The sequence below is a fragment of the Pezoporus wallicus genome, unplaced genomic scaffold (genome assembly GCF_028554395.1).
Source record: "Pezoporus wallicus isolate ANWC-B61680 ecotype Strahan unplaced genomic scaffold, APGP_CSIRO_Pwel_v1 contig_4161, whole genome shotgun sequence".
Lineage (NCBI taxonomy): Eukaryota > Metazoa > Chordata > Aves > Psittaciformes > Psittacidae > Pezoporus > Pezoporus wallicus.
The window spans coordinates 4,034,384-4,060,049 of record NW_026639584.1 but is presented as its reverse complement, the minus strand read 5'-3'; the positions used below and the strand labels follow the sequence as shown (position 1 = coordinate 4,060,049).

At 36.5% G+C, this 25,666-nt stretch overlaps 1 long non-coding RNA gene across 1 annotated transcript; it reads left to right on the top strand.

Annotated features, from left to right (window-relative positions):
* The first annotated feature begins 14,224 nt into the window (after positions 1-14,224).
* Positions 14,225-25,026, top strand: LOC130602341 (uncharacterized). The gene is made up of 3 exons (XR_008972878.1): positions 14,225-14,291; positions 20,826-20,955; positions 24,947-25,026. It is a non-coding gene; the product is annotated as an uncharacterized LOC130602341 (long non-coding RNA).
* The last annotated feature ends 640 nt before the right edge of the window (positions 25,027-25,666 follow it).

The window sequence follows — 25,666 nt, the reverse complement described above, 5'->3', positions numbered from 1 at the left end:
AGTTCTTCTGAAAACTTGCAGTGTGTCACCTAGAAATATAATATATATCTATATTAAAGCAGGCCACAGAGACAGGCTCTTTCATTTCATCCACCCTTGGTTTCTGAAGCGAGACTGTTTGGATTGTAATGGCACATTCTTCTTAGGTAATATATGGATTATTTTCTGGAATTGTGATTTGTATTATTCTTGCAGCTGTTCTTCTCTGGTTTACCCAGTTTTGTTTTGTTTTGTTTTCTGGGAAGGTAGGTTGGGGGTTTTTGTTTGCTTGTTTGTTTGTTTCTTACTAAAGACAAAGAGGCATTGCCATATTTTTTTCTAATAGGGACTGGTTTACATACTTGTATGAATAGCTGTAAATGCAGTCAATTTTCTTGTAAGTTTATGTGACATGATGATTTTCATTTGCTACTGTCTTCTGTTCTTTTTTCATGGTATTTTTTTCTGATGAGCTGCTGTCAGCCTGCACACATACGTATTTCTTAAAATCCTTAAAGCAGTATAACTTCGTTACAAGTCCTGCAAAAAGCAGAGGTATATTATTTATAGCATAAGTGATTCACACACACACACACCCTCCTTGTCATGTAGTAACATAGATACGATACAGATTTTGATTCCTCATAACAAAGGATTTTTCTTAATGTCATGATGTAGCTATTTTAGGGAGTTCTTTCATGAAATGAATAAAATTTTAAAGAAGCTGAAAATATTTTTGCTTTATTTATATTGTTGGTTGTGCAAGCATGAACTCCTGGATTAACAGAATTATTACCTAACTAAATTTATTACTTCAAAGAAATATTTTCAGCTCTTTTTTTGCTATGTCATATTAGTAATGCTAAAAATAGCAGTACAGCACTGTGTGTTTTAATTAGTGTATGACTATGATTTGAAGGTCCTATCAGAATGATCTTTGAAATTGACAGGACTGATCAATGTATTCATATCCATAAAAAGATTAAATGCTAAATGAAGAATTCTGAGAGGCAACACCTTCATTTTACAAAGACAAACTTGTTCTGAGCTATATAGTGCCAACATAGGTCATTCAGGTGCTAACAGATTCTAATTGCCACTATTTTATGATATCTGTATTCAGTAAGGAGGTGCTTACTGAATGAAATTAAGTAAATGAATTGCTTCCAGTGTCATCCTTCTAATCAAATACTCATATATTAGTGTACATGCAAGGTAAACATCTATTGATAAGAAATATATTTACAGGAATTTTTTGTGCATTTTTTATCAAATCATCTCATTATTAAGAACAGAACTTCTCTTTTTTTTCTTTTTTTTTTTTTTCCAGACATGATTTTGAATCTGAATGGTCAGATACTGCTACAAGCCCAAAATTAAGGTTTTCTTTTTACCACAATGTGGTAAAATACAATAGTACGTTGTTTTGTTTTTTTGTTACTACTATGTTCTGCTCATTATATATATATACATACATATATGTACATATATATATATACTGCTCATTGTGGGCACTCATGAAAATCTTTCAAATTCCTGTAACTTTGTGACTAGGATAACTCCAGTGGGAAGAATTTAAGGTTTTAAAACCTTATCTACTTATTCAACATGCATTCTCGTATAGCTTCTTGTTCAGAGTGTGAGAGTTTGGGATACTTTAAATGATAATTTTGAACGATGTAAGAATTCATTGTGAACTTTTCTTAAAGCACCCACCTGTACAAAACACGTGGGGGAGCATTCCAATAAAGATAGTATTTAACTAAGTTAATGTAAGCTAAACGACTGTTTTCATTTGTTACCTGTGACGACTACTTTCATTTATTATAATTTCAATAAATTATATTTCAAAGGTTACAGATACTTACAAAACCTTTAAAAAAATTTAAATTTGCACCCCACAGGTTTAAACACATTGTACTACTCAGATGTATATCGTAAAATATATGTGGATGATGTCCTTTTTATAATATGAGACATTTGCTATTTGCTTACTGCCTGTATTTTAGGTAATTTAAAAGCTAATATTTTGTCCACAATGTTTTTAGAATCCAATTATTTTGCAAACTACTACATAGCATTTTATTTCCCAAATATTTGCTTCATCCATTATTAACTCTTAATCTAAAACTTCCATACATTTAATTTGGAAGCTTCCCAATCTCTTAAAATGGCATTTCAAAGAGATTTTTATAAACGAGACAACATGGCCCCAGCAGATCAGCATGTATGTTCTGCTGCCTGCACATCATTCCTGAAGAACAGAAAGGGATTGAATAGCTTCTCCAGGGTTCTGAAATGTTTGGAAGAAAAATCCCTTAGCATAGAGTGCTTCTTCACAAGTGACAAGAAATAAAACAGGAAAGAGGATTCAGCCTTGTTTTTTTTCTCTAGTGCATTTCATTTAGAATGATTCAAAACGAATCATTGTTCAAAAGAGTCCCAGTTCCTGTTAAAAAGTTTCATATTTATGTCCATCCTTTGATTACACTTCAGTGTTACAATAAATAATTTCTTCAGGCTTAACAAATATTTAATTATATTTTATAAAATCTCTGTCCTGCTTCTAAATAACCAAAATCCTGAGGATTCTTTGAATGAAAGTGCAAAGTTTAAACAGAAATGTTCAACTTCTGAAAGAGTTTTTTGGAATTTTCCTCTTCTTTTTCTCAGGCTTAAAAAGTTAAAATGTAGATTTTGTGTTGGTACAGGAATAAGGCCTTGCTCTATTCCTCACTTCCCTTTGTAAGATGTTAGCATGATAAATAATATTGAACTTACAAAAATATTCTAATATTAAGTGAACAGTTATTAGAATTCATATCTTTGATCTTGTCCACTTCATATCAGGACTCAGAAGTAATATTTAAGTAGGGATTATACATGTATGTGAGGCTCTGTTTTCTTTCCTTCCTACTCACTCTGATTAAAAAATGAACCACCATCCCCCCCCCCCCCAGTTATGATTATAGGTATTTAAATTCTTATCCTGTCTCCTGGAGATACATTTTTTGCAGCCCCCACCACCGCTGTAACTCATTATCAAATAAAAGTCCATAAGCTCTTTATATGCACAGGCAAGATTAGGATCACTGTTTTATTGTTGATAGCGTTAATGTTCGAGTGCTGGTATTGATAGCTAGGATGTTGCTGAGGATTTTCTGTAGAGAAATCTTTATTAACAGTGTATCCAAACGTAATGAAAAATCATGAACTTAGATTCTCATGCTGTTTACTTACGTCTAGATCTCTGCAAAGCTTAGGCAAGGTTTTTATGCCTGAGCAAACAAAGTATTTCAGATCAGACTTGTTCCAACAGTGAAGCAGCAGCAGCTCAGGAAGGGGACCTTTTCATTTAATTACAAATTCTGTCCTGTGTCCATGCTGCCTTCCACCTCTTCAGCAAGCTCTTTGACATACCCTCTTTTTCTGATAAAATGCTACCACATCTCAACTGGTAATTTCACTATGAATCTTTGCTCTAGCAAGAACCTGTTTGAGAATTAAAGTCTTTTTCTTCCAATCAAAAATTATCCGTGGTTGAGCTAGAGGCTGACATTTGAAGAGTGCTCTAATAATGAAATGAATTAAGGTGGTTTTCCCCTAGGATATTTCCATGCATGTGTGTGTAAATTACAAACACTGGGTTTGTTTGGGTTAAAGGTCTTATTAGCTTTCTCTGCTCAGAAGCTTCTTCGTAGTTAAGTTGCATGAACTTGAATTTTCTTTTTTAAAACTAGCTGTAGTGTTCAAAACCAAGCATGTCACCCCGGTGTCAGTGATTTTTTTTCCCTGCGTGACTTACAAGTTCTTTATATTTGAGAGTTATCGGCCTATTCTAGTGATCAAAATGATGTGAGGTGCATCTCTGTTTGAAGGCAACAACAGGCTTAGAAACATTAAAGAAATTAATGCTGGGGGGAAGCGGAGGTGTATTGTGCAACACAGTATCATTTTCCACCATAACTTTTAAAAATAACTAATAAAGTATTCCCCTGCTGATAGGGATTTCTGTCTTGCTTCTTCTTATTTCTTTTCTTTTTTTTTTTTCTTCTTTTTTTTTTTTTTTGACAGTCCCAGTTTTCATTGTTTCTTTAATGTACACTACTTAGGGTTTAATGGGGCATCTGAATCAAGAACATTGTGTATGTGAAACGTCACACTTAACAAGTTAGAATTTCCATCTAAAAACATCTAAGCCAGTAAAATACTGGTTTGGAATTTTTGCAGACCTGAACACTATATCCATAGAATTGAATACATAATTGCATGCAGAACTCATCCCTGCACTCAGTATAATGTTCTAACCATAGACCAAATAGGATTTTTCAAGCAACAATGAAATATGTAGCTGGAAATGTCCTTTTTGCTTCTAAAACTTGGCTTTCCACTTAAAAGCACTTTCACAATTATTTGCAGGTTGGTCTTTAGCACTCTGACTAGCATGTCTTGGATATATTCAAGTTGCTTTGAAATGGAGAGTGTAATGGGTAGAAAAAGAACTACTGAAATACATGAAAAAAAACCCATTCTAATAAAATGAGAAATTAGCTTTCAGAAAAGGGCAGAGGGGAACAGAAAGGTCTGGCAAATAACAGAATAAAAGCAATCTTAAATTTTTTTATGAAACTGTGCGGCTTATTTATTTCAAGTAAGTGTCTCAAAGCATCCTTTTAAAATATCACCAACTGCTAAAATCGAATACTGTCATTTTATTGTAGTAACCGTAGGTTTGCTTATTTCATAATTGGCTTCGCTAGGGAGCTCACCTGTAGGGATTTTACCAGTAGCTGTTCTTATCAATTTTTTAATAAATCACGCAGATTGAATACAGTAAATAATGAATAACACAGTGCTTGGTAAGTCAATATTTAATTTAATATAGATTCTGGGAAACTAACATTTTACATGCAGATATTACTATTGTCCTTGTTTAAATAAAAAAAAAGATTAGGTTTTGTTTACAAAGGGGAAAAGAGTATAATTTGTAGGGTAATTCTGGCAGAAGTTAGTTCATATTTGCATTTCATAACTTTGGGATGATAGTGTATGTGCTGATTGCAAAAGTCCCCAGTTATTTTTCTGAATTTTTGGATCTGTCTAACAGGTATCAGTTCCTAGAGATTTACAGGTTCATTCAACAAGTTCAATCCAAGTTGGCTAGGGATGTGAAATATAACAGGAAGGGATTCTATAGACACATTGTGAATAAAAGATAGACTAGGGACAAGGTGGGCCCTCTCTGGAAGCTATCAGGAGAACTGGCTACACAGGATTTCGAGAAGGCTGAGGGTCTTTATGATTTCTTTGCCTTAGTCTTCGTTGGCAAATGTTCTGACCACACCACCCAAGTCTTGGAAGGCAGACTCAGGGACTGTGAGAATGAAGACCCTACGCCCACTGTAGGAGAGAATTTGGTTCAAGACCATCTTAAGAACCTGAATGTGCACAAGTCAATGGGACCTGACAGAATCCATCCGCGGGTCCTAAAGGAGCTGGCAAATGAAGTTGCTAAGCCACTGTCCATCATATTTGAAAAATCATGGCAGTCAGGTGAAGTTCCCCATGACTGGAAAAAGGGAAATATAACCCCCATTTTCAAGAAGGGGAAAATGGATGACCCAGCAATTACAGACCAGTCAGTCTCACCTCTGTGCCTGGCAAAATCTTGGAGCAGATTCTCCTGGAAGGCATGCTAAGGGACATGAAAAACAATGAGGTGGTTGGTGACAGCCAATGGCTTCTCTAAGGGGAAACCCTGCCTGACCAATTTGGTGGTCTTCTATGATGGGGCTACAGAACTGATGGACAGGGGTAGAGCAGTTGATGTCATCTACCTGGACTTGTGCAGTGTTCGACACTGTCCCACACAATATCCTTGTCTCTAAATTCGAGAGGCATCAATTTGATGGATGGACCACTCTGTGGATAAAGAACTGGCTGGATGGCCTCACTGAAAGAGTTGTAGTCAATGGCTTAGTGTCTAGCTGGAGACCTGTAATGAGTGGTGTCCCTCAGGGATCGGTGTTGGGACCGGTCTTGTTCAACATCTTTGTTGCTGACATGGACAGTGGGATTGAGTGCACCCTCAGCAAGTTTGCCGATGACACCAAGCTGTGTGGTTTGGTTGATACCCTGGAGGTAAGGAATGCCATCCAGAGGGACCTTGACACGCTTGAGGGACCTTGACACGCATGGTTAAACATGAAGTTTAACCATGACAAGTGCAAGGTCTTACACCTGGCTCAGAGTAGTCGCAGGTACAGCTACAGGTTGGGCAGAGAAGAGATTCAGAGCAGCCCTGCGGAGAAGGACTTGGGGGTGTTGGTCGATGAGAAAATGAACATGAGCCAGCTTCAGTGTGCGCTCACAGTACAGAAAGCCAACGGTATCCTGGGCTGCATCCAAAGGAGCATGACCAGCAGGTCGAAGGAGGTGATCCTGCCCCTCTACTCTGCTCTCGTGAGACCTCACTTGGAGTATTGTGTGCAGTTCTGGTGTCCTCAACATAAAAAGGACATGGAACTGTTGGAACAAGAAAAGAGGAGGGCCATGAGAATGATCAGGGACTGGAGTGCCTCCCATATGAAGACAGGCTGAGAAAGCTGGGGCTGTTCAGCTTGGAGAAGAGAAGGCTGCGTGGAGACCTCATAGCAGCCTTCCGGTATCTAAAGGGGGCCTATAGGGATGCTGGGGAGGGACTCTTCATTAGGGACTGTAGTGACAGGACAAGGGGTAACGGGTTAAAACTGAAACAGGGGAAGTTTAGATTGGCTATAAGGAGGAAATTCTTTCCTGTAAGGGTGGTGAGGCACTGGAATGGGTTGCTCAAGGAAGTTGTGAATGCTCCACCCCTGGCGGTGTTCAAGGCCAGGTTGGACAGAGCCTTTGGTAGCATGGTTTAGCGTGAGGTGTCCCTGCCCATGGCAGGGGGGTTGGAACTAGATGATCTTAAGGTCCTTTCCAACCCTAACTTTTCTATAATTCTATTCTATGATTCTAAGTGTGCAAGCATATATTCAGCCACAGTACCACTTCTGTATGATTTCACACGTGCTTGAATACTTTTCCAGAAATAGACATGATTAACATTAAGTAAAAATTATTTTACAATTAATAGTTTTGCTGAATTTTCTTTTAACATAAATCTTCTCAAGTAGTCTTTTTTTACATATCAAGGTTAAATCTTTCCTCTTTCACCAAAAATTTAAAATATTTTACATTAAGTTTTTATGCTTAAGAAAAGGTTTGTTTGGTTGGTTTTGGGTTTTGTTTTTTTTCTTATATATTTTTCTTACATATATTTTTCTTACACATATTTTTCTTACATATATTTTTCTTACATATATTTTTCTTATATATATTTTTCTTATATTTTTCTTATATATTTTGTTTTTTTCTTATATATTTATTGATACAATAATTTGGCTGTAAGGGCTTTTTTTTTATTTTTGAAATGCCAAAAGGAAATAAATATAAGTTTGTCCTATAATGCTGCAGGTGTCTGGTAATTAATGTATTATCTTAATTAGCATCTTACTTAGTACTTCAGTAATGCAAAAAGCAGCAAACAGCTGAGAAAAACTATACAAAGTCTGCAGGCTGGAAAGCTGACATCTCATAGTAGGGAGATTTATATGGTCTATCATAAAAAAATCTAACTTTTCTATGCAGTTATTAATCATCCATGTCTGGTCCTAATGTTTCCACATGGCATCATTGACTATATATGAAAGAAGCTACTCAAAATGAAAAAGAATTAAGTAGCACTTTTTAAAAAATCAGAATCTGTAAGGAGGACTAGGATAGCTTAAATTAATTTCTTTTCTATCTAACTGGAGAGCTATTTTCTGAAACTCTGTTGTTAAGAAGGGCATATTAGGGTAAGGTCTGACAAGGTGGTTTTTTTTTTGGGATGCTGGTAGTCAGACGGGTGACTTTTCAGGAAGTTATACTTCTTAAGCAATTTATTTGACACTTTACCTTGTTCTGCATATCCTGCTAAAATGGACAGAACTCCAAATAGAAAAGGTGTATCTCACTATGGGATCTAAGAGTATTGAGGAAAACTGGCAAATGTGCCTTCTGGCTTCTCTGAAGGTGGGTAATCAGACATGCTTAAAAGACAAAATATATAAAGCAGTCTCTGAAGACTTTCTCTTAGAGGGAAAAATATTTTAAAGATAGTTTTAACATATACATTCAAATGGAAACGACTTCCCATTTTTTGTCTACATGTTTTTTTTTTCCCTGAAGACAGGAAACATCAAGGCTTTACATAGTTGTCATTTTATTCATTCCTGAAGTAGTCTCATTGGTATTATTCTCTGAAAAACACTACTTTCAGCATTATTAAAACCAATATCCTTTATTATTTATATAGCATGCTAAATTTTTATCTGTCCAAACTTATGCTCATAATTCCCATTTGCATTATTTTTTCTATATTTTTACATCCATTTGGAGAAAATGGATGTACTGTTTTGCATGACTGTGTGCTGCACGAGATATATTGGACATCTTATTCCTGTTATGTACAATAACTATATATTATGTTTGATAAAAATTAAAAATATCATAGGTAGGTTTTGGTACCCTAGTTTCTGCAATCAATAGTAATCATTTGGATACCTAATTCTAGAAAAGCAGTTAAGCATAAGAACAACCTTAGCTACATGATTAATACCAACTTGTTTTTATAACTGATGAAGAGGTGTCTTTGCAGTTCAAATCACTGAGATAAACACCTGTAGGCATTGCTATTTGTGGTAATCTTTAGCAAAGTCATTCTGTGATCTGAAGATAACCAGGTCCAGCACTCTTAGAACAAATGCAAATTTTTTTATATTGTGGTTCCAAAATGCGTTCTGTAACTATTAGCCAAATAGTGCACCCCCCAAAACCCATTAAGTATTTATAATAAAAAATCCTAGTTACCAGTTTGTTTTACTTATGGGAAGATCCTCTTTGACCTCAGTTGTGTTAATAGCATGTGTAAGAATATTGGCCATCATTTCTTTTTAATAGAATTATAAAGATTTCTTGAAATACCAGTAGACAAAGCTTAAAAAGTGAGAAATTTCACAAAATACAGAAAAAAGTTGTGGAAACGCATTCCTTCCAAGTCATCAGACTTGGAACTGAGGGTCATCATGCTCAATATCTTGTTATGGGCAGAAAGAGGGACGCATCTTACATGTGAAGGCAAGAATTTAGTTAGGCATATTGACATGTGAACAGCCTAATTGTTAGTCTGCTTACAATAATATATGTTCATAGTCGATATAACACAGGATAACTTCAAGAATACAATTAAAAATGCTTACACAGAAAAAACTTCCACTTTTCTTTGGAAAAACTCACGCTTCTCACGGTCAGGTGAGTGCTAGTGTTGACAGTCCCCATCATGGGTAGGAAGGGGCTACTAAAGAAGCGTTTGTCAGAAGGACTGTGATGCTAGTGATGGAGGTTTCCTTCTCCTTTCTTTTGGGAATTCTGTGATGCTGGTAATATCTTCCTCCACCTCAGTTTTAGTGTTAATTTGTGGGGTTTTTTTTATAAAATATAATCTACTGATGTACTTTTTTCTTTCCATTGGTTCCATTGTTCAGACTTTTTGTTTACTTTGTTTTCTCTAAAGCTGGTTTCACTGGAATAAAACAAAGTTGGACTCCTCCATTGATCATGGCAATTTGTGCTTATATTGTGCAGCCTACGTTCATACTGCCTAAGTAACCTGCCACAGAACTGACTCCTTAGAATGATAGTTCATTCACTCTGTGTTATCACTATAAAATAAAAGTAACTAAAACTGATTAACTAATTAAAACTAATTCAAGGAACATTTACCTGCTTGCTTGACAATTGCTATGAGAGCTAAAGAAGCCCAGACAAGTATTTAGCCCCTTCAGGGTCTGGGCAATACAAAGGTTGTAAGCTTGTGGCCTTTAATTTATAACCAGAGCAATGGTGTGTCTTGTCTTTCCGATAGACCTGAAGTAATTTGCTCTTGTTTTTTTTTTTTATTTTTTAATTTTTTATGAAAGCATAGACCAAAATGTGTGTGTCAAGTCCATTAAACAAGAGATAAACTGAAGCTGGGGCCATAAGCTGCTAAAACCTGGCAAAGTTGAATTTTAAATAGTGTCTGTTGTTGTTTTATAAAGGAAGAATGTAACAACTGTGAAAACCTTTTATAACACATATGAGATATTCAGCCATAGTTACCTCAAAACTCAGTCTTTTAAAAAGTAATGTACTACTTTTGTTTCCTTGATGACAAGACCAGTGTTTCAGTATAGGATGAATTCTTGGTTTTTCATTTTTATTAGTTGTCTATTCACAGTTTGTCTATTTTATACCTTAAAACGTGGCAAGCACAATCAGCAGCAAGGTGACATTACTAAAGTTATTTCCTTTTTTAAAAAGAGGCAACTTTCATTTCTTTACAGATCCCTTGAAACACTGTTATTAAGCACTGGGAGGTGAAGATACCAAATGAAATTGCAGGAAGTCCTGAAGTCCTTCTGAAGGGTTTAGACAGCAGGAGACCTCATATGGCTACAACCTCCTGCAGTAAAAGCTTTTACTCTCAACAGGTAAGTCAGTCAGCTCAAGTTTTCTTGCAGTGCTAACTAAAATCTTTCATGTGTTATAATATCATCTTCCCTAAGAAAGAGAAAACCCAAACAGAATTAAATAGAGAAGTTAGTGTAAACAATTGCTTTTAGGGTACAGGAGCAGGAAGAATACTTAAGTTTTGCCTTGCTTTCAAGACAAAACTACTTTATATTTTTTATTTTTGTTATATTCACTCATACCCAGAATTAATGCATGCCATCAATTTTCAATATTGAAGCAATTTCAACATGACAAGAAGCCTACTACTTACAGAGGGCCCAACTAGTTAAGTTTTAGGTGGGCAGAGTACCTAAAGTTTGGAAAACTGAAAGAACGCTATGCATATGAAAACCTGAAGAACTGTAGAAATCTCTAGGGAGAGTTAACCATTATGGATCGAATACACAACAACAACCCTACTGAGTAGAGTGCTTCTTGGAATACCAAATCAGAAATGCTGAACATTGTCTTAAAAATTTCCTTTGTTAGGAAACAGGTTTCAGTCCATGTCTCACAAAGCCTAACTTTGTAGCTGGAGGACATCAGTTATTGTTTCAAAGTCTAAATTCACTCACTGTGCTCATGTTCTGATCAGTAGGGAATCTTTAATTCAACTGGTGATCCAATTTCAAGAGGGTGGTAAAACAGCCCCTCACAATAGCTTATCACCCAAGAATTAGGATGTTTTGGGGGATGTATGAGTGATCTGAGTCCTTTCAGAAGGGTAGAACTGAACTGAAGGCCTGCACATTTTTGGTAAAACACTGTAATTGGCTTCTTGACTGGAAGGATGACTCTTATCACCATCTCCTGCTGTTTTTCTAACTAAAGCTATTAGGTCAGAATTATTAGATTTATTTGTTATAGCATCTCCTACAGGTAAACAGTATGTGTACCAACTGTTTCTAGCTGTTTGGTGGATATGTGAGAACTTGTGGTAGAGAAGCAAGATAAGCACCAAGGATTGATTGCTTTATTAAAGGATGAAGACTTTGATATTGCTTGTTTGAGATGCAAATATACACTCAAGTAAATATTTCTAAGATTAACTGTTTAGGCACCTTGGTTCTGCCTCTGCACATTTCAGGTACTGAAATCTATACATTGGTTGGCCTTAAGTGCACGCTGAAACATTTGCTGTTGCAAATGAAGACTAAGGTGAAATACATTACAGAATGCATAAAAGTGAAAACAAAATTGTTTTCATGTACGAAAGACTTTACAAAATAGTTTTCAGTAAACATTCAGGCACATAAGAATGGTCAAATGGTATTGAATCATTAGAAGTGAAAGTGCAAAGTGAGTTATGCACAGATTTTTTGACACTACACATGCTGAGATATCAAAAAGCATTTTTTGTTTATTTTAAATGACATCATGAATCCAAAAAAATTGCGAAGCAATGTGATTGATAAATGATATTTTGGAAAACGTAAGTTTCTAAAACTATTTTTAATATCCTCTTTTTCCAAAGAATGTTAAATTACCAAATTATTAACAGTAATTATTACCTACATGGCATTCTTCTCAGAAGAGCTAGAAGATGAACTAGTTACAAGATGATCCTTTCTCCATGAATTTGCATGCCAGATGCTTGTTTAAAATACTGTGTAGTACAAGAAAGTTTTAGTACCCAGTAAAATTCATTATATTGTACTTTTTTTAATTTTTTTTTTTTTTTTTAGTTTTTACTATACATTAACCTTGATGAAAATTAGTAACAATTCTATTTTAGCTTCTTTTTTATTTTATGTTCTTTTTTATTCAAAGGGCAATTTTTTCATTTTACTTTGACTTTCTGAAGGGAAAGAAGCTCTGCACTAACATAGTTTTATGACTGGCCTTGGGGCTGCATAGTTTCTTTCAGTAAATTAAAATAACAATTAGAGTTAGAGACATTAATAGGAACACCCTTTTGCTAGTTAGTTCTACAACCCAGATGGTATGATTAATTATAAGGTTGCTGTAGAAGGACACTTCATTAGGGACTGTAGTGACAGGACAAGGCGTAATGGGTTAAAACTTAAACAGGGGAAGTTCTTTACTGTAAGGATGGTGAGGCACTGGAATGGGTTGCCAGGGAAGCTGTGAATGCTCCATCCCTGGCAGTGTTCAAAGCCAGTTTGAACAGAGCCTTTGGTGCCATGGTTTAGTAAACATGCCTGCCCATGACAGGGGGGTTGGAATTGAATGATCTTAAGTTCCTTTCCAACCATAGCTATTCTATGATTCTATGATTAAATATTGCAGCTTCAAATTATTGTACTGATTGTTCCCTATCTACAAGAATTTTTAGAGTAACTTGGTACAAAACTCCATTTGCATGGTGGTTTCCACTTTGCTTGCCTAAAACTGGCATACTACTATATTCACTATATGATTTGATGTAAAATAAGATAAAGATGACTATGCATATGTTATATGCAGGTTATTATATATGTTTTCAGATTATGTGTAACACTGTATGTTGACCTGTCTGAACATGGCTGCAACTTAAATGTTGAGTATGAATAACAATATGTTCCACTGGGTGAGTTGCGATAGCTTTGGTTTGTCTGTCATCCATTGATTTCTGCAGGACTTGGTTATGTTTAAGCCAGCTACGGTATTTTCAACTACTTGCATGTTTTCAACAGACAAAAAGAATATATTTCTTAATGTAAAATCTTCTTAGGTTAGGAACAGTTTATTTAAGAAAAAGATGTCTCTTTATTCTTCCTTGTGATCCTCAGTTTCAGAAGGATCGGAATAATTTAACACTATCTATGTGATGTTGTTTATTATTGTGACTGCATTCAGCACTGTATCATATGAGCATCTGTGGGGAAGAGCAGAATAGAGGAATCTGACGATCTTGTCATTACTCTGTTAACTTCTATATCTTGGTAATTTCCCTTACAAAAATCATTTGTCAGTATAGCTGAGATATGGCTATCTTCTGTACCTCCAGGTTACTTTTTCATGGTACTGCCAAAATTTTGAGCTCTAACTGCATTTACTCTTAAGAGAGACTTCTAAGCAAAAGTTTAAAGCATCCTCATTTGTTAGGATAGATCTACTAGTAGTTCAGTCTCATAATCAGTATTAAATCTTGGTTTAGCCCTGCTTTCTTAAAATTCACTAAATGTGCTTGGTTTAGTGTGCCCCATTAAAATCACGTCTCATACTGGCATGTTATTAGAATCTGGGTATTATTATTCCCAGTTTTCTCCAGCTTTACTGATACTCAATGTATAGCCAATGCACTGTTGTGTGTCTGCACTTCAGAAATCCAGAAGGGCTATCACAAACATATTTTTCCTTCAAAGTTTGGGAAAGCTTTTATTCCTCTGACAATATGTAGGTGTTGGGTTGTTATTGGTCTTTTAAATTCTGTTATTACTTAAGAGACACCTCAAGTCTGGGTCTCTGTCAATCTTCTATCTCCGGAAATAGATTTAGAAGCTTTCCACAAATAACCTTTTGTCCCTTAATGTTAGGTCTAATATTTTTTCTTCAACTCTTTAACTGACTTCTGTGTTCTTTTAGTGCTTCATGGAAAAGCTGACTTAATTCTGGTAGATCAGAAAATCTTGACCATTGAGACTGAGCTCTTCTTTGTTTCTACTGGCACCACAGCAGAAAAAAAAGGGTGAATTATGAATTTTCCTAGGGTATAAACATAGAGTCATTAAAGTAATGCCAACATCCAGGTAACTAAGAACTAGTTTATGCCTTTGAAATAGAATATTGTTTTCATTAAAAAATAAACTACACACACTCTTAAATTTATTCTGCTCAAATTCCCTCTTGCTTTCCAAGAATGTACTCTGATTTACAGCCACAATCTCACAAACACCTCTGCCAACAAAAGCAGAAAATTTTTAAAACTTTGATCTTGGAGCACTGCGCATCTCACAGTGGCTTCACCCAGATGTGATTGTAGTAGTTTCTTCTTTAAAAAAAAAAAAAAAGATAAAAAACAGTGGTAAATGGTGTTGCTGTTATGCTAAAATAGTGTTGATGGCAGTCTTTTTTGAGCAACACCCATTTAGATTATCTTAAATGTAAAGGATTTTTATAAAGGATTCCCATCCCTTTCCTTGATCTATTTTTAAACAAGAAACAAAGTTAACCATCACGCTTACTTTAAATTTTATAATCAGAGAAACATATTATTAGGTGGTCCTAAGGTTCATGTTTGCTATATTTCTGCATTAGATGGAATGTAATTCCTAACATATCTAGTAAAATGATTTATAGTGAAATAGAGAACTATTTATTCATTCAAATAGGCAGATACAATTTTCTTTGATTCCATGCTTAAAAAAAAAAAAAGATCGGAGCAAGCTAGTATTAGCTACTTGAATGTTTTTGACTTATATCAAAGTAATACCAAGGACAAAATGGTTTTCCTGTTCTCTGATACTGTGCAACCTTGAAGATGTCAATAACCTTACCCATTCCAGTGCAAATTTCTTGTGGTCTGTAGGCACAAAAGTCTTCCTCTTTGAATAGATAAAGCAATACTGGGCAGAGAGGAGAAGGGTTATCCTAGATTAATAAGAGTGTATCTAAACAACTGTCAGCTCCTGTTTACAGTGAGGATGACATGGTTACACATGTCTTAATACACTATGGGGGCAGTGTAAGCCTATGGCTCTCCAGGCTGGCAAACTGTATGGCCTTGAGAGTTTAACAACTGCACAAGGGACTCAGTCTTACATCAGCTCTCCACAGACAGCTGTGCCTAATAGCTCTCTGGTTTTCCATATGGAGATGCTACTTATATTGTGAGATCACAAAGGTCTCATATACTTAGCTTTCTTATAACCTAAACTTAGAAGATGTGTGAAATCTGTGGCCTTCAACCCTTTCTCATGTGTTTGTATGATTTTAATTTAGTGCCAGTTTATACAAACACAATCATTAACCTACATGAACATTCATGGTGTGTTTACCAGTGCTTTTAAGTTCAAAAATTGACAATATAGCAAAGGAGTAGTTTTTCTGAGAACAATTGAAAAGAGTATCACACCTGCCAAGAAGGATATGCTGCCACCTGACTTTTCAGCAGTTTAGCTGAAATCTCTTGCTTATTCTGTAGGAGTTCTGCACTATAGGCTGCTGCAAAAGACCACTGTTGAGGTATAAGATGATATTGCAGAGAGAAATGCAGAGGCTGGATAAACTCTATGGGAGAGAGAACGGAATGATCTGGGAATTAAAGCAAAGAAGAAAAGGGGGAGGCATAATGCACTAATTAGCCTTGTCCTGCTTCTACCAAGCTGTTCTCTCATCTGAGCCATCTGCTGAATAATTTTAATCACCTCCTTGTTACTGGACTGAGTTTGGAAAAAATAAACCAGTTCTTAGTAATTTTCATTCCTGTTGGTTTGTCTCATTTGCAGCATATCAGAGTGCTACTGAAGCTCATTATCCAGCTAAGTTTAAGCTGAATTTGTACAGTTATTATAGTTTTTTACTCTGTTGTTTGCATGGATGTATTAGCTCTGCTGTGTTCCAAATAGTCTCCCATATAGATCAATTTTGAATTTGTATAATACAAATTCCTGAAGGACCAACGAGTTTATCCTTCAACAGTTGTCATCCTGTGTACCACCACCAAGGGATTTCCTTTTTGATCTAGAGCTGTGCTTTGATCAGAATCCAATTCTGAATTTTAAAATGTCCAGACTGTACTATACCACTTTAAAAACTGCTAAAGAGGTTAATCACTTGAAATATTAAAAGTGTACATATCTGGTTTGAATTTGTGATACTTAATACTTCTAGAAGTTGTTTCACCTTTGATGGCTAGACTAAGAAGTCTCCATTATTAATTTTCTATTTTCTAGAAACGGATTAACACTATACTGCCTAGTTAAGGGATCAAGATATTGCCAAACTCATCCAAGTAGTAACCATCTTTTATATATTTAATGTCTGGACCTAGAATATCATCCATGCTAGTGGGGGAACCTATCTGAAGCTCAGCAGTCGTTCTTAATCCCTCCAGTAGACTTGGAGTTTCTTTACTCTGCCCATTGCTGAAGCACAGTGGCCTTCTTCCTCCTTTCCTTTGGGACCCAGGGCTCTAAATTTCTTCTAGATGCAATGACAGTTTTTTCAATGAGAAGACAAGAGGTTACTTTCTCTTTTCAAAATCTGTATGGACTATCTAAATCTCAACTGTGGACCACAGTCTGTCAAGCTTTCCAAGTGAAGGCATTGTAGACCGAAAAGATACGTATATACTCTGTCTGCTCTTCTCTTTCTCTCACAGTAGATCTACATACATTTTCAGTGCATTGTGAAAGTTCCAAAGAGGAGGAAGCTCCTACTCCTGCAAAATTTATAGTCTTGTAACTAAAGAAATTGTCATTGAAATTGAAGATTATCATTTATGCCTCTGACCCACTTTTCCCCTTTTTATTTCTTTCAATTTGTTTTTATTTCTTACTTTTAAATATGGAAATTTGCAGATTCCATGCTTTTGGCATTCAGAAGTTAATTTGTTAGCATGGCTACCTGCAGCTTGTGACCTGGCAGCGTTGCTGCAGCTGTAATTTCTTGCTAGCCTATTATTTTATCAACAACAAATAACAGCAAGATGGGAAAAAAAATAAGAAAAGGTGAGAGTGAAATACTTTGGGTTTACAAATTTTACAGAAGAAAACGGCAAACATTTTAGCTTTTCTCAGGAATTCAGTTATTCTTCTAGTCTTTCAGTAGCAAGAACTCTTAGCCTGAGAGATAAATATGTTTATTATGCCATATGGATTTGCCTTTTTTTTTCTACATCCTTGTGAGGAATTGGAAGTCTTTGAATTTCTAATATTCTCTTGTATCCTGTGGATCTATGCTCTGTGTGTCATAAAAGAATCATAGAATAGGTAGGGCTGGAAAGGACCTCAAGATCATGTAGTTGCAAACCCCCTGCCATGGGCAGGGACACCTCACAGTAAACCATGTTGCCCAAGACTGTCCTGCCTGGCCTTTAACACTGCCAAGGGTTGAGCATTCACAATTTCCTTGGGCACCCTGTGCCAGTGCCTCTCCACCCTCACAGGGAAGAACTTCTTCCTTATATTTAACTTGAACTTCCCCTGTTTCAGTTTCAGAACCCATCACCCCTTGTCCTGTCACTACAGTCCCTAATGAAGAGTCCCTCCCCAGCATCCCTATAGGCCCCTTTCAGATACTGGAAGTTGCTCTGAGGTCTCCACACAGCCTTCTCTTCTCCAGGCGGAACAGCCCCAACTTTCTCAGCCTATCTTCATATGGGAGGTGCTCCAGTCCCTGGTCATCCTCGTGGCCTCCCCTGGACTTGCTCCAACAGCTCCATCTCCTTCTTATGTTGGGGACACCAGAAATGCACACAGTGCTGCAAGTGGGGTCTCATGGCAGCAGAGTAGAGGGGCAGGATCACCTCCTTCGACCTGCTGGTGAGGCTCTTTTCAGTTCAGCACACTAGAAGACTTTTTTTTCCTATAATCTTCCTCATAAATATTTTAATTTGTTAATGTTCATAATATTCAGAAGTGCCAATAACATCACTGATCTTTCTTCACCTCTTCAGCTACTGGTTATATCTGATTCCATTTAAATGTTACTTTTGCTTTTATAAAAATGAGGCTTAACATTTCTTAGTAGGCTGTTAGGTGGTATTTATCTACAAAAATGTGAATATGAATATGAATTTGAATATCCTGCTTCTATGTGCTTTCTTTATGGGTGACCTTGGGCATGCTGCTGTATGTTGTCCCTATGTCATTGGTTCAGCAGTAGAAGTCATTTTTTCTCCTTCTTAGTAGCTGGTGCAGTGCCGTGTTTTTGACTTTCAGCCTGGGAACAGCGCTGATAACACTGATGTTTTTCGTTGCTGCTCAGTAATGTTTACTCTGACCAAGGACTTTCTGAGCCTCATGCTCTGCCAGGGAGGAGGGGAAGCCAGGAGGAAGAGGAGACAGGACACCTGACCCACACTAACCAAAGAGGTATTTCATAGAGCAACATGTTATGCCCAGGATATAAACTGGGGGCAGTTACACGGAAGGGTTAGATCACTGCTCAGGTCGGGCTGGGTATTGGTCGGCAAGTGGTGAGAGGTTGTATTCTCTTCCCTTGTTATTTCCCTTATCATTATTTTTATTGGTGGTATCAGTAGTGGTTTTGTGTTATACCTTAGTTACTGGACTGTTCTTATTTCAACCTGTGGGAGTTAGATTCTTTGGATTCTCATCCCCATCGCTCTGGGAGAGGGGGAAAGGAAAGCAGAAGAGTGAGAGAGGGACTGCGTGGCTGACTGAGTTTAAACCATGACTGACATTCCCTTTGAATGCTTCTGTGACAATAGACCTATCTTCATTGAAGTCATTATGTTGCATGAATTTGTAGTAGGTCTGGAAACAGGTTTTGTTGCTTTGTAGTTTCGCAGTCATATGCCTTTCCTTGGAAAGTATTTGGGGAAGTGTGCAAGTAACTAAAGTTACATAAACAGTGACAGTAAAAGACTAAATTCTGGCACTGTACACTGAAATATGCATGTATCAAGTTTTACATATAATGCATGGAATTATCAAGCATAGGCATGTATAAACGTTTGAATGAATACAAAAAGCAAAACCTCAGGGCCCAAAATATTTAAATCGACTTGTATAAATGGCTGTGGATTTCTTAAATTCCTATATAAAGAATATAAAGGATTATTAGCTAGACAGCTGTACGGTCAAGCTGGTTTCTATTTGCAGAAAAAGAGTTCTCAGAGAGTAGGCCAAACATCTCTGTGTTGTTTTTGGTTTTTAAACAAGATACTTGATCTTTTTCCCCTGACATTTTCTAAGATAAATTCATATTTTGTGAAATGTCTTTTATCATTTAATCTCTCTAGCATTTTCATGATTTTACTTTATTGCCTTTTGGGAAGCTTTACATAGCAGTACTTCACAATCTAAATGGATTAAAAAAATCCTTTTTTTTTTTTTTTTTTTTTTGCTTTGTGTTGAAATATAAGTTATGGTACTTTTTAGTAGTCTGGCATTTAATACTGTTGTTTTCCCTGCAGACTAAGGTAACAGGTTTCTAGTTTTTAAGGCTGATACATATTTTATAGGGAGGAGCATGCTCCAGATAACATTACTTATGGGGCTGATGCTCAAAAGAATTGACATTATATCTTCCAATAAATTACACTGTGTTGCTTAGAATTTGCTGCTGGGAAATTTTTGACCATTTAATACTAGGATGAATTGTGTTATATAACTTATTAAATGATGACGTGGGCAATATGATGCAACTATAAAATGTGACAAGGAGTTGGTGTTTTCAAGGTAAATACCTAAACTGTGGATTAGGGGGGACGAGGGGAGTCCTTGGCCATTTCATAGAATAGAATATATGCATATATATATGTATAAATGTGTATATGTATATATGTGTGTATATATGTAAATATATATATGTATATATGTTTACAGATATACGTATATGCGTATATATGTATATGTATATATATGTATGTATATGTAAAAGCATTATGCCTATTTCTTTCTGGAATAGTTTTAGTGTCTTTATAGCACCTGTTTTTTAAAACTAGTGAATACATAATACCGTTACTTCATAATACAAACAATAAATAGGACCTCATGTATGGATATGTGGGCTTGCTGAACCCACATATCAATTCTATACAAAGCTTTCTACTGTTCTTCAGATATAGGGAAGAGTCTGCAGTGTGTACTTCAGAGTGCAGTGTGGATGCTACATTGCAATAAACGTTCTTATTAGAAGACAATGTATTATGGTAATGCAATATATACAGTAGAATATGAATTTTTCAAATAAGCTTTTGTCTCTTGCTTTGGATCCTAGTAAAACAGAAAACTTTTTTAAATTGTGGCCTAAAGAGTATTTAGCTCTGAGGAACAGTCTGCAGTGTTACAGTACATACCCCAAAAAAGTCTTTTCTTGATGGCTTATATAAATCACAACACTTTGGAATTAAATACAGATCTCCTATCACAGAACACCAGGTGCACTTTGTAATGAGTCTCGGAGAGGCCATATGTTTCAGCAATTAGATAAGATATTCATATACCCTGTCATCAGAAAGTGTACAAAGCACTTAATTTTTCTTACAATGTTGTCTGTGACCCTAACTTCCTGATTGTTCATGAATAAAAGTCAAATTGAAAATTTAAATAGTAATTCTGATGATTTTCATGTTTCCTTGTCTTTTCATTTAGATGTAATCATGGTAACGACAGACTGAGGGCAAACGAAATTAAACCAGTTGGGTGAATTAGCTCAGCAAGTGACGGTTCACAGGAGAGTCTTTATCTACTCTATCCACATACTGTGTGTGCATAATTGCAGGTAAGTGCACTGGTTACATTTTCTTCAATAGAACAATTATAATAGAAATTATAATTAAAGGTCTGATATTATACTCATGACTACATATTTGGGTCAAAATTGTACATGCACTAGCTTGAGGCCTGTTCTAAAAATGCATTTGATTAAATTTATATTTTATTGTACCCCTTCAGAGGTATGATTATGCAGACAAAATTACTCAGTTAATTTCAAACTGATGCTTATAAAAACTGGCCATTTTTATTAAGTATTTCAGACTTTGAACACACTGTTTTATATATTGCCAAATTGTTCAAAGGAAAGTTCATATATTCATATATCTGCATATCATTGAACTATGCTTGTAAAATTTTCCCAAAATTATATATATATACTTATCAGAACATGAATTTGAGGTATTTAAGACCTTGTGAAAAGCCATAGCAGAATCAAGCATCTAATTACCATGTGTGAGAACAACAGTCTCTTGTAAATGTCTCAATGCTGTTATTCAGTGAGAATGAAAACATTTATTAGTCTGTGTAAAATACTGTATCTGTTTTCATGATAGCTAACAACATAAAATCTTATCTGTCACTGCTGAAACTACAAATTGGGAGGGAGGGCTAACACTTTTGCAAAATACCTTAATTGGGATCATCTCTGGCTAAGTATAGCATAGAATGTGAAAGTTACTCAGCAGGCTTTATAAAGATGCGTTTTATGATAGTTTAATATAGCTCCTAAAAGTGTAGATTTTGAAGAGTGTTTTACTTACAGAGGTAAAATACGTATGAGGATTTGGTATACAATGTGGCTAGCTACTTCACTAGTTTTCTGCTAAAACATGTTAGGCCTTTGAATCTATAGAAGAAAACATGAAAAGAAGGTCTTCCAGAGTAAGAATATAGTAGATTACATTTTCAGTGTGATCCATCAGCTTACAGTCGCAGTGCTCAAGTCTTGATCTTTGAGTGCATAGCAGGCACCTAAGGCATTTCTGGAAGTGCAAGGTACGTTCACCGTTTTGTTGTTTGTTTTTTTTTTGCGTATAAATGCATTTCTTCCTCATAGAAGACACCAACAGAGTTTAGAATAGCTAGCAACAAATTTGAAAGGTTCCAAAATCAAGTGATAATAAATTTAATGAATAATGCTCTTGATGTTTGAAACCAATAAGCTGTTTCTACCTTTCTGAGATGCAATATAATAAAACAATTGTATTGACCTTAAGATCATAGTTGTCCCAGTATCCAGGTCTTGACCTGAACTGATATTAGATCAGCTAAAGAATGATTTGTACTTTTGTATATTCTAATATTTTTGTGAAAGCTGTTACTTCTGTTCAAAAAATTATTATATCCACTTACTGCAAACAAAGGATATGCTGGCACAGGAGTTTCAGGGTGGATCATATTTTATCTTTTCAAAAGTTTTCTGTTCAGGGATTTAGCAAAGTCTTGATTTAGGGTGTCTTTCAACCTATGTCATAAGAAAGAAATCTGCAGAACATACTGGAAGAATACTGGAGTTTACTTAAAAATGGAATTTGCTGCATTTAAAAAAATCTAAAACATAAAGCTACATAGGATTCAAGCCTGAAAGTATAGACTCAATTCCTGACAAGCCTGATTATCCCTAAGCTTGGTAGATTCAGTTACTAGTTTCTGTTAATTCTGTGTCTCTTCTGTGTATGAGAAACTCGGTAGAATCCCAGCTGAAAAAATGAAGACTCTTTAAGCTGAATCTTTGCACTACACCTGCATTATGAGTTGCTGTTTTCCTATATTCTCTTTGTGAATATCTAACAAGTTGTCCTGGGCTCAGCAATGTTTAGTCTGACCAAGGACTTTGTGAGTCTCATGCTCTGCCAGGGAGGAGGGGAAGCCAGGAGGAAGCAGAGACAGGACACCTGACCCAAACTGACCAAAGGGGTATTCCATACCACAGCACGTCATGGCCAGGATGTAAAACTGGGGGCAGTTACCCGGAAGGGTTAGATCACTGCTCGGCCAGGCTGAGTATCTGTTGGTGGGTGGTGAGCAGTTGTATTCTTTTCATTATTATTATTGGTGATCGCAGCAGTGATTTATGTTATACCTTAGTTACTGGACTGTTCTTATCTCTACCAGTGGGAGTTATACTTTTCTGATTCTCCTCCCCATCCCTCCAGGAGTGGGGGGAGGAAGGGAGGGGAGTGAGCGAGGGCTGTGTGCCTGAATTGACAGACTGGACTTAAGCCACGACAGTGCCCAATGTGGGGCATGAAGTATTGAGATAATGACAGATCTGACTGGAGTGTGTCTAATCATATTTGTGATAAGCAATTATTGTTTTGGATTAATAGTCACTCGTCACAATGCTGATTTATTGGCTCTCAAAGTTGTTGTTCTTGATCTCACAGTTCCAGCTTGTTGTACCTTACTTACAGCCAGTATTTGCTGTGTTAGTGTTTATCGGCTGAGGGCCTTGGGCTAAGGTTCTTATTTCATTGTACTTTATGGTAATGACTTGTAATTCAATAGACTTATTGATCATGAAGCTGATCTGGCTTGCGTTCCCAGTGTGGTCACCACCTCTATACTTTGGGAGGTGTATAATAGATGTGTATTGCAATTACACATCTTTTTTCCCCTCCTCGTGTGGTCAGCCTATGAGGGAGACATTCCCACACATCCCTGCAACAAGTACAGCAGCTACTCAAATTCTGACTCTAGCAGACAGAGCAGCTACTCCAGCTCCAAGCACAGCAGCTACACCAGCCCCAGTGACAACTGCAGCAGATACTCAGACTCTGACTATAACAGATAATGCAGCTACTCCAACTCCAAACACAGCAGCTATACCAGCCCCAGTGACAAGTAGAGCAGCATCATTGGAGAGTTCTGAAGGTTTTGAATGGCCTTTGGTACCCTTGAAACCTGCCTGCTGATTGTAATGGGGATCACCACGTTGGCACACATACAGAGTGTGTTTTGTCCATGACCATTTTGTCTCATCTTAAAAGTTAAGCGGAGTTGGGTTTGGATCTTGTCTAGGGTTAGACGACGATATAGGAGGACCACCAAGAGATTTTCCCCAAGGCTGGACAGGCATGAGTGACAGATTGTGTGGGACAGTATGGGCGAGCATGTAGTCCACTGGGCCCCTCCAGTGCTTTGGAAGCATCGGAGATGGAAGGCAGCTGTATGGAGTCCCCAGCAACAAGTTGCAGAAACTGCTGAAGGGGATGGTGAATTATTTTGAGCCTGGTGAGCCCATGACACTTCAGGCCATCAGAGCAGAGATGCAACATAGAGATGGACTCATGATCAAGCGGTGGACTTAGCAATGGACACTATTGCCCAGATTATTCATGAGTATGAACACGGCACACAGTCTCTACTGCTCTGAAAGACTGTTACAAGAGATGGAGCCCAACACCATGGACCAGATGGACTCAGCAGCTCTATCGGGATTAGTCCATGCGCTAAGGAATGATCTCTCTCTCTCTGTGTAGCTGTGTATATATATATGTGTATATATATGAGTTAAGAGTGATAGTATATTGAAAATGTGTGATCTGAGCATGACGTGAATGGTATTGAATAAGGGGTGGATACTGTGCTGGGTTCAGCAGTAGCAGACATTTTTCTCCTTCTTAGTAGCTGGTGCAGTGCTGTGTTTTGACTTTCGGCCTGGGAACAGTGCTGATAACACCGATGTTTTTAGTTGCTGCTCAGTAATGTTTACTCTGACCAAGGACTTTGTGAGTCTCACGCTGTGCCAGGGAGGAGGGGAAGCCGGGAGGAAGCAGAGACAGGACACCTGACCCACACTAACCAAAGAGGTATTTCATAGAACAACATGTTATGCCCAGGATATAAACTGGGGGCAGTTACACGGAAGGGTTAGATCACTGCTCAGTCAGGCTGGGTATTGGTTGGTATGTGGTGAATGGTTGTATTCTCTTCCCTTTTTTTTTTTTTTCAAGAGCAGTAAAGAAGCTTGAGGGTTTTTGTTTTCTCTTCAGGGATCATTGAAGATAAAACCAGAACAAATTTAGAAGATGAAAACCAATATTGACTATAAGTATATGAGATGTTTTCCAAGTATTCTGTTTATTGTCAGAAGGATTCTCAATGACGTTTTGATATGAGACCCCTAAAATGTTTGAGAAATACCTGTTGTTTTGTTTGGCTTTTTGTTGTTTTTTTTTTTCCGAGTTTCTTATTCTACAGACCTAACTAGTGTTTTATTTAGTAAGCTTTTTTCTCAAATTTTAGTGGGGGCAGATAAAATACCGGTACTTTTATAGACAAGGGAGTCCTGGTATTGATTATTTTCTTTTAACTGTTAATAGTAGTTGTAAGAATGATGCAACAGTGTCTATGTTGGGCAATGGCACTTTAATTTTAAGCCTTCTAAAGAAGGTAGGTTTAAATTTAGAAAATGAAGAGAGTTTTCCATGCATTAAAGCCTTTCTGTTTGAACAGTATACATAAAAAAATCACCCACAAAAGCATGACATTATGTAAAAATAGCTTTAAAAATTTAGATGTTATCTTTGTATATATATGCCTTTTCATCCTTTCTCAGTACAAGTGGAATTGCAATCATAGCACTAACCCACACCATTGTCTGATTACCCAGTGAGTAGATGTTTCTCTAAAAATACACCTTTATCTCTTCACATTCTCAGAGCTAGTATCAACAGCATCCTATAGCTGCATTTTTATTAGTTCACAGTCTC